Here is a 21,263-nt window from a genome sequence, read left to right on the forward strand (position 1 = left end):
TCTTCTTCTTCTTCTTCTTCTTCTTCTTCTTCTTCTTCTTCTTCTTCTTCTTTTTCTTCTTCTTCTTTCGAATTTAGAGTCTGTATTTTTTCCACAATGCGAATACTGCCTTCATGAAAACATAATTGTTTAAAAAAAAAATCCTTCCTCATTTTTGGTGACCAATGTTACTATATTCTGTAATTGGTTTTGTTTAGTTCATTGTGAGTTAATATGTTAGAGTACCCTATAATTTTTTTAATTATAGTTTTTATTTATCAGATAGATGCATGGGTAATTTTACAGCATTGACAATTGCCAAACCTTTTGTTCCAATTTTTCCCCCTCCTTCCCTGCTCCCCCAGATGGCAGGTTGACCAATACATGTTAAATATGTTAAAGTATAAATTACATACAATATATGTACAAAAAGAATTGGACTTTGAAATAGAGTACAATTAGCCTGTGAAGGAAATAAAAAATTCAGGTGGACAAAAATAAATCGGATTGGGAATTCTATGTAGTGGTTCATAGTCATCTCCCAGAGTTCTTTTGTTGTTACCCTATAAATTTAAAGAACTAATAAACACAACATTTGTTACCTTGGTATAGCACCCCAGCTTTGTCACTATTACTTCACATTTCCAATCATCATCTTCCTTCTTTCTTACACAGACACAGTCTGAGTGCTTAAACTGCTAGGCCCTAGCATTAAGGTTGGTCCTTTAGCTCTTTGATTTAGGGATCCACAAGGAGAATAAAAAGGCAGGGATTTTTCCTTATTATCAAAAGAACTTGTAATAGACTAGTCCTCCCAAGATGGCCAGCTCCAGAAGGATAACCATGAAAAGCAGCAGTTTATTAGTTGCCACTTTTCTAGACACAGAACGCAAGATCTTTAGACTTTTGCTCAAGTTTTCATTTGTGTTCACCAATCGGCTCTTTGTATGTTCCAGCTGGTCTCTTTGGTCTCCAATTCTTCATTGATTTCAGAACCAATCTGATCCGTCTCATTGGCAATCTGGTGGGAGTGTTCAATACTCTGAGTGGCTTGAATTAGGCTCTCAAAGCCTTGTAGAAGTAAAAACTTTTGAGACTGCAGCTGATTCATGTGATCATTCTTTATAGCATGTGCCCCATGTCTACTGTCTCTTCGGCCTCCAGACCACACCATCAAAGGAGTGTTCCTTACCTCTCGCTGGAGCTCGGCCAGGTCTCTGCAATAGTCCCGAAACTTGGCCATCATAGAGGTGCCAAAAGACAGGGGGGCATAGCGCAGTTCCTCTTCCATCTCTGCCACCGTTTCATTTGCTTCCTGTTGTTTCTCATCAAAGTCTCTGGTGAACATCTTTTTCTCTTCAGTCCCTCCTGTCCCCAGGAGCCTGTCCAGGACCCCTCGCAAATCATCGAAGAGCCTGAGGATCTCGTGCAATTTCTCAAAAGGCTCTGAGGACAAGACGGCTGCCAGGGCGCAGGGCGAGCTTTCCCCACACCTGCAGGATTGAGGTCCAGCGCCCAGGAGCCAGCTTCTAGCTCAGCTTCCGGGATTAACCCGAGAATCTTGAATCCATTGCCCCCGGCAAGTGTCTCAATCGCCCCAGTGTAATGGGAGGCTCTCTTCTTCCTTTTTGCCTCCTTTTGTGTGTTGTGTCTCTTCTTCCCTTTTGACTTAAAGCCAGAGATTTTCTTTTTATTAATGGTATTGCCATTATCAGAGTGCCTAGCACATAATATATGTTATGTATACATATATATATATATATTATAATAAATGCTTAATAAATGTTTATTGGATTGGATTAAAGTAGGACTTAAAAATTGTGAAATCACTGAATTTTCCTTCTGGGAATACATACCTTTCTTTTTTTCTCCTTCTCTTCTTCACTTAGGTGATGTAGTAGACAGAGCACTGGGCCAGTGGTCAGCACAACACAAGTTCTTATCTGGCTATTTGTGTCATCCTGGACAAGTCATATAATTGCTGTTTGCTTCAATTAGAATAATAATAATAGTATCTACCCCACAAAGGTGTTGTGAGAACCAAATGAAATGATGTTTGTATATCTCTTAGCAAAGTGCCTGCTACATAGTAGGCAGTTAATAAATGTTCATTCAATGTCTCCTCTTCCTCTTCTTTTCTCTTTGAATATTAATACCTCTCTGGGCCATCAGTTTCCTCTGCTCCCTCCACTCTTCACTGAAGAGCCACTCTTCACTTTAGTTACAAGTGAATAGAGAAGACAGAAGGCATTTTTTGTTTCTTAAGGCACACAATGTGCTAATGGAGTGTTAGGTGTTAGTGGACAATTCCTCCTCATGGAAATCCACATTTTAGAAAAGAAGACAATATTTTTCTTTTAATTAAAAATTTTTTTAATAATAACTTTTAAATTTTAAAATACATGCAAGCATAGTTTTCAATATACACCCTTGAAAAAAACTTCTGTTCCAAATTTTCTTTCCTCCTTTCCCCCACTCTCTCCCCTAGATAGCAAGTAATCCAATATATGTTAAATCCATGCAGTTGTTCTATATATATTTCCACATTTATCATGTTGCACAAGAAAAATCAGCTCAAAAAGGAAAAAATGAGAAAAGAAAACAAAAAGCAAGCAAACATCAAAAAAGTGAAAAAGCAATATTGTGATCTACATTTAATCCCCACAATCTTCTCTCTGGATACAGATGGCTATCTCCATCACAAGTCTATAGGAAATGGTTTGAATTACCTCATTGTTGAAAAGAGCCATGTCCATCAGAATTGATCATCACATAATCTTGTTGCTGTGTACAATGTTCTTTTGGTTCTATTCACTTCACCCAGTGCCAATTGATATAAGTCTCTCCAGGCCTTTCTGAAATCATGCTGCTGGTCATTTCTTATAGAACTATAATATTCATAACATTCACATACCATAACTTACTCAGCATCTACTCAGTTTCCAGGTCCTTGCCATTACAAAAATAGCTGCTACAAACACTTTTTTGCAAATGAGGGTTCTTTTCCTTTTTTTAATGAACCTTTTGGAATAGAGGTCCAGTTGAGATACTGCTGAATCAAAGGGTATGCACAGTTTGATAGCCCTTTGGACATAATTCCAAATTGCTCTCCAGAATGGTTGGATCAGTTCACAGGTCCACCAACAATGTATTAGTGTTTCAATTTCCCCACTCCCCTTCCAACATTTATCATTATGTTTTCCTGTCATCTTAGCCAGTTTGAGAGATATGAAATGGTACCTCAGAGTTGGCATTTCTCTGATCAGTAATGATTTAGAGTGTTTTTCACATGACTAAAAATGGTTTTAATTTCTTCATCTGAAAATTGTTCATATTCTTTGACCATTTATCAATTGGAGAACGGTTTGTATTCTTATAAATTTGAATCAGTTTTCTATATATTGTAGAAATGAGGTCTTTATCAGAACCCTTGGATGTAAAGATTTTTTCCCAATTTTCTGCTTTTCTTCTAATCTTAGCTGCATTGATTTTATTTGGACAAGAACTTTTTAATTTAATATAATCAAAACTATCCATATTGAATTTCATACTATACTCTAATTCTCCTTTGGCCATAAATTCCTTCCTTTTCCACGGATCTGAGAGATAGACTATCCTTTGTTCCTGCTCTCTAATTTAAAAAAAAAAAAAAAAAAAAAAAAAAAAAAAAAAAAAAGATTTCAAATGGTGGAATACTAGACATCAGTGATGGTCAGTGTTTTTGGTCTTTGTGTGTGCCTGAATATCTTGGATCAGGCCTGTCCTTTCAAATCATTCCAGGCACAACCACTATTTAATGTCATAAGTAAAAATTATATTCTAGGACTAAGTAGGTATGTGATCTAGTCCATGCTCTGAGATCAAATAACTGTACAACCTGCAAACCATTTTTTCCCTTTCTAGGTTTCAGATTTTCCACCTTCAAAATAATAGGACTATAGCAGTGTTACTACTGGGCTTATAGCCCAAAGAGATTTTAAAGAAGGGAAAGGGACCTGTATATGCAAGAATGTTTGTGGCAGCCTGTAACGAGCTGTCGTCTCTAGAAGCTGCCGGATCACTCTCTGGGAAGAGATCTGCTGTGTCTACTCAAATCTCTCAGACAGATTCTTCTTCCTGTAAATGAACCGTTGTCCCCAGGCAGTTGCTGTTAACTCTTGTCCTTAGAAGTGACTTCCCTTCCTGCAGAGAGCCCCGTCAGGCCTGATGTAATGCAGAGAGTCTTCTTCTTTCTCTGAGAGTCCTCTCTTTTATTCTCCCAGAGAATGGGCGTGGGATAATGCAAGGGCTTCTGGGAAGAACCACCTCAGCCAATGGGCTTGCTCCTTCTATCAAGTCAACCTGAGTTCTCACCTTGTAATTGTCCAGAAAACCTGAATTCTCACCTTGTCACTGTCCAGACAACCTCAGTTCTCACTTAGTAATCCTAACATCTCCCCCTTTCTTTTGATTTAGAACATAGGACAGTCATGACCTTGAAACATAAATCCATCAATATGGGAAGTATTACAGATAATTACATAAATGACCTTGAAACATAAATCCATCAATATGGGAAGTATTACAGATAATTACATAAATTACATAAGCATATAGTAACATAGTAACATAACGCATGCTAGAAGTATATAACATAATCAAATAATCATAAATTGAGAATTTATAAATGTCCATAAGTCCATTGTCCATTAGTCTCATCTTGTGTGAGGAAGTCCAATGATTCCTGCTGGTTTTTAAAGTTCTTTAACAGTCTTCTTATTATCCATGCTCTTTCAGTGTCAGATGTTTCTTAGATCTTCTCCTTTATTTTGAGGTCTTTCTCTTTTTCTGTCTCTCTCTGGTGGACAAGGCGAATACGACTCATTGGCATCCATCTGATTCCTTCTCCTGCTGAAGAAATACAAGCAAACCCTCTCTCCCAGGCAGTTAACCTATCTAATTTTCTTCTATTTACCACTTTCTAAATCTCTTCTCATCATCTGACAATTACATTGGAGTTGTCTGCACTGGGCACAGCCCTGTTGGTTTAAAAGGCCTGTATTCTCCCCAAGTGTAATCCATTTTTGCAATCTGATTGCCTTTTGACTGACTTATCAGGTAATCCCTTTCTGCCATGTGATTGCTTCTCTGCTGATTGATTAAATCAGAGTCCTGGCCTTCTAAAGGTTCTTTGGGTGTAACATCAGCTGCCATCATGCCCCAAGTCTTTTTTGCCTGGGGCCCTGAACCTGGGCCCCTCATCCCATTTCCCTGAATTATTCTACACTCTGATGCCCAATGGAGTCCTCTGTTGCATTTTGGACATGGGGTTTTAGGTCTTCTCTCACCCTGTCTTCTCACTGTATCTCCATACCTACACTGAGCTCTTAGATGTCCAATTTTTCCACATTGAAAACATCTCCGAGTTTCTCTAGAAGTCCCTTGCCAGGAGGGACCCTGTCTTTCCACATTCATCATTGTCCGGGTGTAAAAAGCATTTGTTCCCACTGTAGCACAGCGTCTTATGATCTCCTCTAAAGGAGCATCTTTGTCTAATCCCCATATAATTCTTTTGCAAATCTCATTGGCATTTTCCTTAGCCAGATGTCTGGTCATTATTTCTGTAGCTGAATTTTCTCCAATAGTTCTTTTGACAGCAGTTTGCAAACGTCCCACAAAATCTGCAAAAGGTTCATTGGGACCTTGCTGTATTTTAGTGAAAGCCTCTCCCCGATCTTTCTGTCCAGGAAGGACACCCCAAGCTTTTATTGCAGCCTTAGCAATTTGTCATGATATAATCAGTCTGTTCCGAATTCTCTCCATACTGACCTTCACCAGCTAAGTGCTCAAAAGTGAATTGTGTGTTAACTCCTATTTCCAAATTGCATCTGACTTGAATTTTACATAATTCATGAAATTCCGCAAGCCATAATAAATTTTCTCCAGGTTCCAGACATGTCCTTGCTATGGATTTCCAATCATTCGGGGTTAGGACTTCATAAGACAAACCATCTAGTAACATTTTGACATAAGCTGATGTAGCCCCATAAAGGGTACAACCTTTTTTCAAATCCTTAATTTTATTCAAATCTAAAGGTGCATATCTTCTCCTTTTTTTACCTACAGAGTCAGTATTTTCAATCACAGGATATGCATGTATAAAATCACTTATATCCTGTCCTTCTCTCTTAGCTTTAACCAATGCTTTTTCTAATCTTGTCATAGGCTTAGGCTTCTTCACAGGCAATTCTGTTTGTGTTTCTGCCTCTTCCTCTCCTCCTTCTTGCTCCACCCATGAAGGGTTAATTGAGGGAGGAGATGGGAGGTGCTCCTGTTGCTCAGAATTGTACTTAACTTCATTGTTATCTGATTCATCCTTTTCACCTAGTTTAGTTGACACTTCCCCATTTTGCTCCTTCATCTCTTCCTTTAGAATAACATTTTTTAAAGCCATTTGGATTAAATTGTAGGTATGAATTGTATCTTTGGAAACTGAGTTTGGTCTGGAACCAAAGGGCAAAATGTCACAAAGGCAATTGTAGTGTTCACCTAATTGCTCTCCTACTAATTTCCACTCATCTGGATCCAATTCTTTTTCCAGAGAAAAAGAAGGACATATAACCTTCACAGTTCTTAAAAGTTCAGTAATCTCCTCTAAAATTATAATCAATCCTTGGCTTTTCATAACCTTGATGATGCTCTCCAAACATTTTCCTTGAACAGAAGGTGTTTGCCCCATTTCACTATAAGAGATTCCTGGTTTAGCCCTTAATAAGTTAAGTTCCTTATTTATCTATTAGTATGCTCACTTAATCTTTAACAAAGTTTCCTCGTTACTCACGGTTCTGGGTCAGAGAGACTGAGATCTAGATCGGAAGCTTTTCCACTGGAATCAGGACCGTGTCTGTCCCTGTTCGGGCGCCAAATTGCGAAGGTCTGGTCTAGCTCTTCTTGTCAGGATAAGCAAAAGTCCTTGCCCCACGTGTGGACGCCAAATGTAGCGAGCTGTCGTCTCTAGAAGCTGCCGGATCACTCTCTGGGAAGAGATCTGCTGTGTCTACTCAAATCTCTCAGACAGATTCTTCTTCCTGTAAATGAACCGTTGTCCCCAGGCAGTTGCTGTTAACTCTTGTCCTTAGAAGTGACTTCCCTTCCTGCAGAGAGCCCCGTCAGGCCTGATGTAATGCAGAGAGTCTTCTTCTTTCTCTGAGAGTCCTCTCTTTTATTCTCCCAGAGAATGGGCGTGGGATAATGCAAGGGCTTCTGGGAAGAACCACCTCAGCCAATGGGCTTGCTCCTTCTATCAAGTCAACCTGAGTTCTCACCTTGTAATTGTCCAGAAAACCTGAATTCTCACCTTGTCACTGTCCAGACAACCTCAGTTCTCACTTAGTAATCCTAACAGCAGCCCTCTTTGTAGAGGCCAGAAACTGGAAACTGATGGATGCCCATCAATTGGAGAATGGCTGAATAAATTGTGGTACATGAATATTATGGAATATTATTGTTTTGTAAGAAATGAACAGCAGGATGATTTCAGAAAGATGTGAAGAGACTTACATGAACTGATGCTGAGTGAAATGAGCAGGACCCAGAGATCATTGTATACTTCAACAACAATACTATATGATGATCAATTCTGATGGATGTGGCCATTTTCAACAATGAGATGAACCAAATCAATTCCAATAGAGCAGTAATGAACTGAACCAGCTACACCCAGCGAAAGAACTCTAGGAGATGACTATGAACCACTACATAGAATTCCCAATCCCTCTATTTTTGTCCTCCTGCATTTTTTATTTCCTTCACAGGCTAATTGTACGCTACTTGAAAGTCTGATTCTTTTTGTACAGCAAAATAACTGTATAGACATGTATACATATATTGAATTTAACTTATACTTTAACATATTTAACATGTATTGGTCAACTTGCCATTTGGGGGAGGGGAGGCAGAAGCAGGGGAAAAGTTGGAACAAAAGGTTTTGCAACTGTCAATGCTGAAAAAATTACCCATTCATATATCTTGTAAGTCAAAAGCTATATAATAATAAAAAACCCCCAACAAAACAATAGGACTAAATTAGATCAACTCCAAAATCTTTTTCAGCTAGGACAGGTATAGAATTACTACCCTCAGAAGGAAGGAACCTTAGAGAATATCAAGTCATACCCTAATCCCAAGTATGAATCCCAACTGGGGCATAAGAATAACTCTGTTTGTCAATTTGGGATGTTTCTTTTCTCCTTAGTGGCTTGATGTACCCCCCTCCTCCTCTTTCAACGTGCCATGTATTTTTCTCATTCCATTCTGTAGAAAGAAAAAAAAGAAAAAAAAAGCATTGAGTAATGCTTGCATTAATGAGGCAATCCACAGTTGCTGTACTGTGTGAGGGATTTTGATTTTTCTTCAAGGACATCTGACCTGGTGGAAGGAGTAATGTGATATGACCTTTAGATGGACTTCATGCTTGACTTTTCCTGAACAGACTTTTCCTGAACAGGGACACAGAATCACTAGAAAGATTCTGGCAGAAGTTCCTGTCTTTGGGCTACTAAATTAATAACAACTCTCTGAAACCATGAGCAAGGTACTAAATGCTTACACAACAAGTTGATTTGTCCTACTCTAGTACACTTTTCAAGTAATATTTTGTATGTATCCATGTATTTCTTTTTGCATTTTATAGCCTTATTAGATTGTTAGCTACATAAGGGCAGGGACTGTGGCTTATCTCAACATTATTTCTATCCTAGCACATTGCAGTATTCCTATAAATCAAAAGATCAGAAATATAGAGTTGCAAGAGACCTCAGAGAATGTCCAGTTAATCCTCTTCTCCTTCATTTATGATGAGGAAACAGAGGTCAGGGAAGCTAAGTGCATGGTCAAGGTCATACCAAAAATAAGCATCATTTCTTTGATTCACAATGGCTGACACATATTCAGAGCTTAATAAATGTTTATTGACTCACTGACTGACTACAGGGCCAGTATCCTCCCCACTGTACTCCAATGTTCATTAGATGTCTGTTGAATTGAATTCTTTTGTAGTTCCTATTCTATGTCATGCTACATGCATCACTTGGAATCATAATTATGGAATTTAAGGATTGATAAGAATTAAATAAATCATCCAGTCTAATTTCCAACTCCATGCAGAGTGGAAACTATTCTACATCTGTCTTGATAGATAGTGATATAGCTTCTGAATAGACATCCATTGACAAGGACATCACACTATCTCACAAGTTGGTGTGTCCCATTGTTGGATAGTTTTGTTAGAAAATTCTCCATTTTATCAAACCAAAGTCTTCCTTCCCATAACTTCTACTCCTTGGTTCTAGTTCCAGTAGAGTGTATGTGCATTAAGACAATTTTCATTTATCTATCTATCCATTTATTTATTTATCTTAGGAATAATATTTTAGGTTGTACTTGCAATGTCAAACACAATGCCTTAAATATAGAAAGTACTTAATCAATTTTTGTTGTTGAATTTAGACCTTTTAAACTATGTTGAAGGAATCATGAGAGAGTCTTTTATACAAATGTATATAGCTATTATCTCACCATAAGAGTCCAACTAGTAATTCTGCTGCCCTAGGACATATATTACAAAAATATAACCAAAATAATTAATAAAATAAATTCAGATGGGGAGGGGAGAAAGAGGGTCTCAGAAGTGAAGGCACAGTATCTCACTGTGGGAAAGGACTATAGGATGCCATGAAGATGATCCTGAGGAGGCCAAGTTTAGGGAAAGGTATAGGATAGACTGTGCCAGAGTGTAACTCACATGGAACAATTGATGGGATAAAAAGAGGAAGAGGCTATCTGAAAGTTTTTTCTTTTAATTAATTTTGCTAATTATCCATTATTATCATTTGTTCCTATTTTCTGGAAAATTCTAAGTACCGTGAACTCCTTCTAAAATTTAGCACTCTGGAGCTAAGCTCTGATTGCTCCATCTTAGTTGCCGTTTTTATCTACTCCAAGACTTCTACAGGACAAACATCCTCAATAGCTTCAAAAAATTGCCTCATCCAGTAAGACTGTGATGCTTTTCAGCTTTCTTGTTTGTCCACTTTGTACAGTTCTAAGTTTATTAATTTCCCTCTAAAAGCATGGTACCAAGAATTTTAAGCAATATTCCAGATAGGGTGTATCCAATTCAGAATGCATTGGGAGTATGATTATAGTTTATTTATCTTAGTTTATTTTCAATGATACTATATGTTCTAGCAATTCTTCCTTTTAACTCTTCATGCTCAGAAAAGCTTAGTCATTCTTATTTAAAATTTTCTCCAGGAGCAATCTGGAATTATGCCCAAAAAGTTATCAAAATGTGCATACTCTTTGACCCAGCCATACTACTACTGGGCTTATATCCCAAGGAAATACTAAAGAAGGGAAAGGGATCTGTATGTGCCAAAATGTTTGTGGCAGCCCTTTTTGTAGTGGCTAGAAACTAGAAAATGAATGGATGCCCATCAATTGGAGAATGGTTGGGTAAATTATGGTATATGAATGTTATGGAATATTATTGTTCTGTAAGAAATGAACAACAGGAGAAATACAGAGAGGCTTGGAGAGACTTACATCAACTGATGCTAAGTGAAACGAGCAGAACCAGGAGATCATTATACATTTCAACAATTATACTGTATGAGGATGTATTCTGATGGAAGTGGATATCTTCAACATAGAGAAGAGCTAATCCAATTCTAATTGATGAATGATGGACAGAATCAGCTACACCCAGAAAAGGAACACTGGGAAATGAGTGTAAACTGTTATTTTTACCTTCTGAATCCAATTCTTCCTGTGCAACAAAAAATTCGGGGGAGGAAGGGAAAAAATCTGAATAGAAGTAAGTGCAAGGGATAATGTTGTAAAAAATTACCCATGCATATGTACTGTCAAAAAAAAGTTATAATTATAAAATAAAATAAAAATAAAAGAAAAGAAAAAGACAAGCAAAAAAAAAAAGAAAGAAAAAAAAGTTTCTCCAGAATAAATTGATCTTTATTGTGTCCTCTCCTATCCTGTACACAGATCTTTCTGTCTTTTTTTTTTTCCCGTCTGGATGAGGTAAGTAATTAAGTGATGAGTAAGAGGGGACTGAAAGAGAAAATGATATTTCTATTTCAAGGCACATATTATGCTAACAGAATATGTAACAGAACTATAGGAAAACTATTGCAATAAACCCACCCATTGCCCTGTCAGCAGAACCTCACTAATTCATTTTTCAGTCCTCTAGTCAGATGGCTAATGGGGCAACTGGCTGGAGGGTTTTACTGATGTGGAGAAACATGACACGTCAATAGAATCTTTGGGATCTCTGACAAAAGGACCATTTTATTTGCTGAAATCATTCTTCCCCATTAAAAAAGATGGAAATAATAAAATATGAGAAAACATTCTTTGGGGGATGAATTGAAGATAAAGAATTATTAAAAGAGCACTGAACTAAACATCTGGAGACCTTTTCCCCTTTTATTTAAGTCTTGTAAGTGAGTACAGGCAGAGCTCTAATCCTTTGCCTAGGGCCCTTGCTTGTCTTCCACTTTTGGAATTCAGACATTGAACATGTTTTTCTCCTTTCCTTATATCATAAAGGCTCAAAACTTCTATGGTGCTTTGAAACAGTCAGAAGAATCATCCCCAACTCTAATAGTCTAGATTTATTAAGAGTCAATTGTACTCTGCATTAACTGGTAGTTCAATGTACTTGATATTCCTCTTCTCTTTGCTTTCTCCTTTTTCTTTCTTTCTCTTCTGCTTTTTCCTTATCCTTCTCCACAGCCATTTTTTCTCATCATTTCTCCTTTATTAGTTGTTCTTCCTTTCTATTCTTTATTTCTCTTCCTTCTTTTCTTTTTGCTTCTTTCTATTTTTCTTCTATCTTCTTTCATTCCAATTCTTCTTTTAAATTTACTTGGCTTAGTCCTTTCTTTTCCTTATACCTTTCCATCTTTACCTTTTCTTCCTGACCCATCACCTTCTTTCCTTTTTCTTCTTTTCTTTCTTTCTCTTTGTCTAATTTCTCCACTTTTATTTTATATTCTCTTTCCACTACTTCCTCAGTTTTCTCTTTCTCCTCTCCTTTCTCCCTTATCTTTCTTTTTTCCTACTTCCTCTTTTCCTTTTCCATCTTCTTTTCTCTTTTCTCCTCCTTCCCTTTCTCTTGTTTCTCTACTTTTCTTTTCTTTTTATTCCTTATTTTTCCTCCTTCACCTTTTTTCCCTCCTTTTTCTCTTCTATCACACTTTCCTTTTCTTTATTCCTCTTCTTTTTCTCCATCTTTCTCACTTCTCCTCTTCCTATTGTTTCCTCTTCTCTCTTCTCATTGTCTCCTCTTTTCCTTTTTCCCTTTTCTTCTTTCTATCCCTTTCTCCCTTCTCTTCTCTTCCTTTATATAGTAGGATCACAAGTATTTTAGGGAATACTTCATATCAAAGAAAACTTAATGTTTTGACCAAGGAAGGAGGGAAGAAAATCTTTGCTTCTCTCATATTTGTTCTGGAACTGCTGCCACACTTAATGCATCAAATCATTAGAATCACTTCTGCCTTTTGTTTGACTTGGCCCTGACTGCTTACAGCAGAGCCTCAGTATAGTCTCCAACATAAACCTTTCCACGCCACAGGAATTCCAGACACAGCTTTCCCTGCTGGGCCAGCTCAGGGGACAGAAATGACCAAAGGGCCAGCACCATCCTCTACTCTGTCTGAAAAATGAAGGATTCAATTAACCATTTGATCAGGTTGGGACTTTTGCCAGGGACACATGGAGAAGCCCATAGCAAGGGCAACCTCCAGATTCAGAGTCTGACTTTGTGGCATGAACCAGTTTCCTGCCGGGGAAGGGCATATCTGCCTCAAAATCCCAGGTGGGTAGATTGTGTTAAAAACATTTCCCCAGAAATGTTAACACTGTCTGCTTCAAGCTTGACCATCAAAACATTGTTTTCCTTTTATTTTTAGTCCCCTTTTAGAGGTTTAGAAATTGAGATATACTGAGAAAAGGGCAGTGCTTATATGATGTAATTAGAATATGCCTGCTTACTCAAAGTTACCTCTCCTATCCCACCACACATCTACCACAATGCTTAAAGTTTTAGTACTTTATCCAAATCAACAATCATTTAAGTATCTACTATGACTAAAGTCTATGTTGTTCATTAGAAGGAAAATGAGGTAAAATACCTAGTCCTTGTTCTCAAGGAGTTTATTATCCAGAATGTAAGGTTGCACATTTACACACACACACACACACACACACACACACACACACACACACACTGTAATATATATATAAATCTTGCTAAAATTGCTATCAAAAACGTTATTCAAGGTTTGAAGAAGGAAGAATATTTTCTAACTGGGGACTTCAGGAGAAATTGATAATGTGGTAACCTTTTTATATCTGGATCTGTCCTGGGTAAAGAATTACTAGTTTTGATTAGTTACCAATAATCTCTCCTTGCTGTTCTAGCCATAATTCATTCACTGGCCATTTTATATCTCCATTAATTTCCCTAGATCTTAACCTCAGTACCCCTTCAAACTGTAATTAAAGCAACTCTTAATTGCTTTTGGAAAAGGAACTTGAATCTATTTTTCTCAATTCTACTCATCCTCTCCTAGTATTTTTTTCATGAAATAATATATTCCTTTCTAATTAAAACCCTTCTTTCTGTACTGTATTCTCTTTTGAATATTAAGTTCCCAGAGGGAAAGAAACTACCTTTACTTTTGTATTTATATCCTTAGCTAAAAGTGCAGTGCTTGACAGCCTAGTAAGTGTTTAATAAATGATTTTTCATTCATTCATTTGAATATTATTTTGTATTTACATGCTCAGAACAATAATGTAAAATATGACAAAAAACTTTGTATGAGGTCTTTTGTTAGCTATTTCCCTTCCTGACAGCTATCTCTGAGAAAGGAAAGACAATTTAATTAATATGGAAGAGAGAAGGGTAAATTTGAAACCAGTGGATACTGTTTAAGGAGAGCAAATCTGGGTGGGATACTTCAAGGCAATTTGAGAGTACATTCCTAATTCTTTGTTTTGGAGCTACATTTTTCACTTTCCTTCCACTTTTCCTTCTTTATTTCTCTTAAACCTATTTCTCTTAAACCTTCCCAACTTTCTGTGAGGCTTGCCTCTGGAATTAGACTATAAGCTCATTGAGGGCAAGGCTCATGCCTTTAAATTTCTCTATTTCCCATATAAGATTGATGATGTATGTGTGAGAGCTCTCTTCTCCAACAGAGTAGAACTCTTTTACACCTTGGAGAGCACAGACTCTTAGAGACCATTTAGTTCAACTCAGACCTGAATGTGAACCCAATGCGTTCCAAGTCAATACATTCCACTTTTAGTCAACTTAGATCACTAAGAAGCTTTTCCTGACATCAGACTTAAATTTCCCTTTTTGCAACCTCTACCCATTGATCCCAGGTCTGCCTTCTAGGGCCATTTCTTCTTCTAAATGAGAAGCTTTCAAATATCTGAAGACAGTTATCATTGTCTCCGTGAGTGTCATTGGCTGAAAAAAAATCATCTAATGTCTGAGCCTCCTGTGAATATGTAATAGCCTATAGATGAGCCTCTCTCTCCATTTTGTCTTTCTAGGAATGGCTTAGATGATACAGAGCCCATTTTCCAGACTATTCAAACCATTTTCTGCTTGTTAAGACTAGGTTTGGGTTCCACTGGGGAAGCCTTTGAGAACCCAGGGTCATTATTGTTCTTCAATGAGGCATAAGATTAAGACTTTAGTAGCCCACTTGTTGATTGTCTTATTCTTCTGAAAGTTGTCATTGAAACCCTAGTATTCAAAAGTAGACACAGTCTTACTGACACGCTGGAGACCTAGGGTCAATTTAGCATGCAGAGTTGGAAACAAATTGGGAAAAATAAGTAGAAGGTATTAACTTTATAGATACATTTTTACTTAGCCTGACTTACAGGTAGTAATGAACTAAGGCTGGTAACAAGTAAAGTTAGAAGGCAGCAGGTTCTGAAGAAAATTATTTCTTTGAGTGGAGGGAATTCACACCTAACCAAGCAAGTCAACATCTAATATCTATCACTTATGCATTTTTCTGAGCTGCCTTTGAGAAAACTAGATCCTGATATCTCTTTTGGAAATCTGTGGAAAAGCAAAACATTAGAAATACAAGGCATTTTTTCTTATCTGTTTGTGCTATTTCAAGGAGAAATAACTCTTTCAGGATGACCTGGAGCTATTGCAAATTCTGCTTCCCACCACCAAATAACTGACAGTAGATATTATAAACCAGAACAATATAACATAAAAGCATGTGATCATAACAGATTAATTGCTAGAGGGGATTTTAAAAGCCATTGAGTTCAATCTCCTAATTTTACAGTTGAAGAAACTAAGGGCCAGAAAGGCCATTGTTAGAGACCATACAGATAGGAAGTGACAGAGGTAGGATTAGGAACAGGTCCATTGATTTCATATATTATTATATGATACTCTTCCCTTTATCATATAGTGAACTGGTACTATAGGAAAGATTGTTGTTATTTTCTAATAAAAATATCACAATCACAAACAGCAGGACAACCAATGTCAACAAGACCACAAACTGAATTTTTAAAAAATACCCAACTATATTACTGTACCTTTTGGAAAAGATACTGGTGTTTCCCATCGTGCCCTGAGAGAGTGGATTTCTTTTATTATATAATCTTGTTATATAAAATTGTAAAATGATGTAGCTATGTCTCTTTGCTAATGGTCAAACTGAATCAGTCCATGTGGTGAACTATTTAGCATCATTTATATTTGATGTGAACTTATTCTCATCTGAGAGTATCTATTGAATATCTCTTGATCCATAATATTTCTTCATAGTATTAGATATCTTTTATTGTTGCTATTGATGTTTTTCATACCTTCAAACTCAGTTTCTGATTTGAGACTGTTTGCTAGATTTCTCCTGCTGCCACAGACCTTGTTTGGTACTGATATGGAATACTTGGACTTTTGCCCCTGATTTTTTTCTTTCTACCATGTCTACACTCAAAGTATTTCTGGGCTTCATGTTCCCCTGGAGTGCCTGGGGTTAGCTCCAGTTAGCATATTGTGGTTTTTAAAGCCTCTCTGGAGCAGTACTGTCAAGCTTAAATAGGAAAGGGAGCCACTAAACTGTGCATAATGATTCCTACTTTGGCATATTGACTGGGCAGGTAGGTGGTGTAATGGATAGAATTCTGAATCAGAAAGAATCATCTTCCTGAGTTCAAATATGATCTCAGATACTTATTTGCTTATGTGACTCTGGGCAAGTCACTTAACCTTGTTTATCTTAATTTTGTCATCTGCAAAATGAGCTAGAGAAGGAAATGGCAACCCACTTCTTTTAACTTTCTCAAGAAAATCCCAAACGGGGTCACAAAGAATTGGAATGACTGAGAAACTACAAACAATATTTTATTTTGCTAAAGATTTCTCAATTACATTTTCATTTGGCTTACTGTAGGACTCCCCAAGGCAGTGGGCTGCATGTTTGATACCCCTGCTCAGAAGCATCTTAGGTTAGCTAGCTGTGAGTTTTAGTTCACTTTAGTACACCTCCATTAGACTACTACTGATTCCCAGCACAAAGTACTCAGTCAGAGCACTGTGGATTTCAAACCTTGCCCCATGAGTCATGGGCATCTGAGCCACCTGACTCCCATGACAGAATATTGTAGTCATCCAGACAGATAGAGAATCTCTGTCTGAGACAATTCTGTGCTCATAGTGGTAAGAATGCTAGAAGTTTATGAGGCTTCTGGCTTTCTTACCCATTTACGCTGGGTTTCTTATCCCTTTAGAATAAAAAACTCAGGCTTTAATTGTGTCTGGAGCATTACTGGCTTGTTTATCTGAGCTCATGCTAGTTTTTCTGGTGGAGAGCTCCTGTGAATTTCTAGCTGTCCTTTTTGTTCATTTCTAGATGGAGGTCCATGAGCTAAGGCATTAGAAAAACACTCTTTTACATTCAAGACTACTCATAGGTCCCTGGGAAAACATGAAGGGTATTGGAGGGTCCTATTTGCCATTTCAAGTGGGAGTAATTCCAGAACATATACTATAATGGGATTGTAGAATCACAGATTTACAACAAGAAGGGAATCTTAGGGGTGGCTGAATCCAATCCCCTCTTTTCCCCAACCTCTTCCTCTCACACTTTACTATAGTTGCACTTTGAATTTCTTAAACAATTTTTCAATCTGATGCTACTTTTAGATCTTTGCTAGAGTAATGCACATGAGTTCTGTTCCACTGTGACCTTTCATACAGACATCTTAAATAGAAATCTATTTATCTCCTTTTTTTAAGCAAATCCTGTTTAGAGCTTTTGCAGAATTTGCCCTACCCTTTCTCCTTCCTCAGTTCTTTTTTTCTTCTTCTAATGTGCCTTATTCTTAGAACTGCAAATGAAAGTTCCCCTGTATCCCAGATCACATAGTTCAACCATATGCTTACCCTTGTTATAATGAGTCTCCTTCTCAAAGCCTATGCTATCTTCTATTTGATTGAATGTCTCCCCTCCCACTCTTCACTCACTGTTCTGGCTGCCAACTGCCCCCAGAATTGCACATTTTTCCTGGGATGAAATGCTGTTCATAGAGTCTTACACTTTCTCAGAGAAACAAGCTTCTTAATGCTATGCAAAAACCTCATCCCAGGCTTATATCATTGTAAGGTCATGTTCTCCCGCTGATGGGGGTGAACCCTGAAACTGTCCAAACTCTCCTCTGAAAGAAGCCCAAGGGAGAATGACATAAACGGAGATCATTTTGGGGGACTTGATGCTTGAGGGAGCTCCCAGACATTGGGAAAAGCCTACAAACTCCCAGTTAAGTGGCTTCATTCAATTTGAGATCTTGGTCAATCACCCTCCATTGAATTGCCACAAACAACACTCAGTGGCTCAAAACTCCCAGTTAAGTAATCTTATTCAATTTTAAATTGAATTGAAAATCTGTCTCTCAGGAATTGGCCTCCTCTCCAGCCCAAAGATCAAAGCAAGCCCCATGTCCGTATATTTTTTGCAGACATATTAATAGACCATGCTCATCGGTGAAGTTGTTCTCTTTTCAGTGTTAACCTTTGCTATCTTCCTAATAGGACCTTTTGCCACTAAGAAGTCTGTCTTCCTAGCAAGTTGGCTTCTCAGTGCCAATAAATCTGTTTTTTGCCACATAGATTTTGGGTTTGGGAATTCTTTCACATAGCACCTGCTCTGGCCAGAGGGGATTTCCCACCCCAATTCTCCCACCTCATTACAACTACCACTAACCTCATCATAGTCACAAAGTCATTGTCTCTCTTTGACATGAGAGTGGTCTTCCATGGGACCTCTGCATTGTTAGCGTATAACTTTCCTCCCCTATCTCATTCTGTTGCTAGTTTCAGTTTCTCCCTCTGTCATTTCTTTCATTCACATCCAGTCCTTTCCCCTCTTGCCAAGAAACTATAGGAATCGAAATCCCTTATCTATTCACCTGGAATATAGGACAGATATATCACCCATTTGATTTCCTCCTTCAATTGTCCCCCTCATTCCTTCTCTAAAAATCTGGATGTTCAGTTCATGTAGTTTCAGTTAAGCTATTTTTTCCCATTACTCTTCTTCAGATTCAAGTTCAATTAAAATTTTTATTATCTACATTATTTTTATCCCTTGTTGGTTTCTCTTTATTCTTTCTTTACACTATAGATTAATAATTCTCTTTCTAAATAATAAACTCTAAAATTGAGGGAATTTATTAAATATTCCTTTCTTGATAGTTCTACTTATTTACCATTTTTGTGCATCCAAACTCTGGGTATTTATAACTAAAAAAATTCTGCTTACCTTGATCCTACATGAGCCCAATGGGAATGATTTAAATACTGCCTTTTAGTTTATGCTGTCTTTTGTTTGTTAATGATTATGATGGGAGGGTGGAGTACTAAAGTGCTGAACTCTCCAAAATATATCAGGGTTTCAGAAATCTCCTTGTATGGTCCACCAAACATTGGGGAGTGGGATTGAATGCTAAAGATACATTGGGGTTTTGGACTAGTGTCTCAAAAGAATTTGTAGGCCTAGATCATCTCCAAATCAAGAGGCAAAGATTTTATTATTATCCCATTAATACAGGCTAAGTCCTAATTAATTAACCATAACAAGGGAGAAGATGCCATAACAAGGTGGGGCTATGTTCCTAAAGAACTAGCTACCATAAGGCAGGCTAAATTCCTAAAGAAGTTGAGAGGTGGAGAGGGGAAATTATTCCATTGACCAGAAGGCTGTCTCTAAAAGGAATTAGCCATACTGATGTTTAGTAAGCAGATTAAAAGGAGTTAGGAAAGAAGTATGGTTCCCATAGATTCTTTCCTAGGAGAAAAATAGCTCTGGGATTAACATGGTGACTTGCATTCAGTAACTGTGGGGGTCATCATAACTTTGTCAATGCAAGAAATTCAACAAGGAACAAAAGGCCCACTTAAGAACAAAAGATCCACTTATGTTTCACTTAAATTCAACAAAAGCCTTCTCCTAGCAATGCTTTTCCCTATGACCCATCATGTTCCATAACATGTTCTCTATGACCCATCATGTTCCATAACAGGAACATGACCTTTTGCTGGGGTCTTATTCACCCTCCTCCCATCAGTTATGTTATTTGCTATAGATAGATAATTTTACTTTGTAGCTTGTGGTTCTTTACTTTTTAAACTTTTTTATCTTATTCCCTTCTTTCCCTATTGCATAATCCTTTTTTTTTTTTCTTTTCCTTCCTACTTTTTTTTGCTTATAGAATTTGTGGTTTGTCATTAAAATTGTGCAATTTTACTACTTCATGCCTTGAAATTTTGAATGTGTTTTCTTCTTTCTTTCCTTTCTTTTTGTCTTAGCAATGGCAAATGAATTCTTTTCATTGATATTTTGTCATCTATATCCAGAAATAATAGACAGTTTTCTTGTATTGATAAGGTTTTGTTAGTAGAGAAAGCCTGAAGCATTGAAAGGATAATAATATTCTCTGAAATAAGCCAGATAGGATCCTCTCAGCCTTAAGTGGGCCTTTTATTCTTAAATGGAGCTTTTGCTCAATTGGACTTTTACTATATACACCTTTATTATATACAATCAGAAAGCCAAGTTATGATGTCAAACTCCAAGATTATATTTCCCATATAAAAATTCTGCTCATATATTAGATCTTTGTTAATTCTTTTTAACATGCTAAATTCCTTTTAGGGTTAGCAGTATTTTTATTACAGTTAAATTCTTTATGAATTTAGCCCACCAGTCAATAGTATACTCTCACCTCATGGTGTTTTTTTCTTGTTCATTATGAGTTCCATTATAAACTTCTCTTAACCCTTGTTAATTACTGACACCCCTTTTCTTGCTAACTCTTCTTGGAATTTAGCCTGCTTTTAGCAGCATAATGAAATATTTATCTTTTGATTTGGAGGCCTATTCCTACAAATTTTTTTGGAAAAACTTACAACACGGGCCCATGACCGCAATATAGTTTTAGGGAATTCCCTCTAACTCATCATCTGGTGGCTTATACCATTATTCTGGTAGCCTAGTACTGGAAGAGTCTGACTGAACCCCATAATTTCAACAGTATTATTTCCTGCATCATATTATTCAAGTTTTTTGATATGTTCTTTCAGGAAATCCATGATCCTTAATTTATCTCTTCTTATTATGTCTTAAGTGTTTTTAATTTTTACTTACATGAAATTCATATTTTTAAAGTTTGTTTCCTTTTGTTTTTCTATAAGTTTTCCATTTCAGTATTTTTGTTGCATAATTCAGTTAATCTCTTTTTTACTTCTTTAGCGAGATCCACTGAAACACATTCTCATCAGCTAATTGTATTTTTTAATTTGATGCTGAAAACTCTGAACTTTGATTTATAGTCATTATTAATTTCTTATCTTATAATTTACTTTTCTTGTGAATCATTTTTATATTCCATGCTCTTTGGGAAGCCAAGAGGCTTCTTTTATTAAAGATTATAAGTTTACTTTTCTTCATGTTATAAAATAAAGGGTGAACTCAGCCTTAACTAGCTAGAGGATATATGTATATATATTCCTTGTCTGTGACTTTGCCCTATATAATCTTCAGGGGCACATGACTAATTCCAACTAGATTTCAGTTACTGTTACCATAATATAGCCATCTAATTGATACTCCATTTAATTTCTCCTTTTACTCTCCTCTTTTCCTTCATTTTGCTGAGTAGGATCAATG

General features: G+C 37.0%; 1 pseudogene; it reads right to left on the reverse strand.

Annotated features, from left to right (window-relative positions):
- Positions 1-764: 764 nt before the first annotated feature.
- Positions 765-12,685, reverse strand: LOC141552947 (vesicle transport through interaction with t-SNAREs homolog 1B pseudogene; annotated as a pseudogene).
- Between the last annotated feature and the right edge of the window lie 8,578 nt (positions 12,686-21,263).

Source organism: Sminthopsis crassicaudata, chromosome 2, assembly GCF_048593235.1.
Source record: "Sminthopsis crassicaudata isolate SCR6 chromosome 2, ASM4859323v1, whole genome shotgun sequence".
In the NCBI taxonomy this organism is placed as follows: domain Eukaryota; kingdom Metazoa; phylum Chordata; class Mammalia; order Dasyuromorphia; family Dasyuridae; genus Sminthopsis; species Sminthopsis crassicaudata.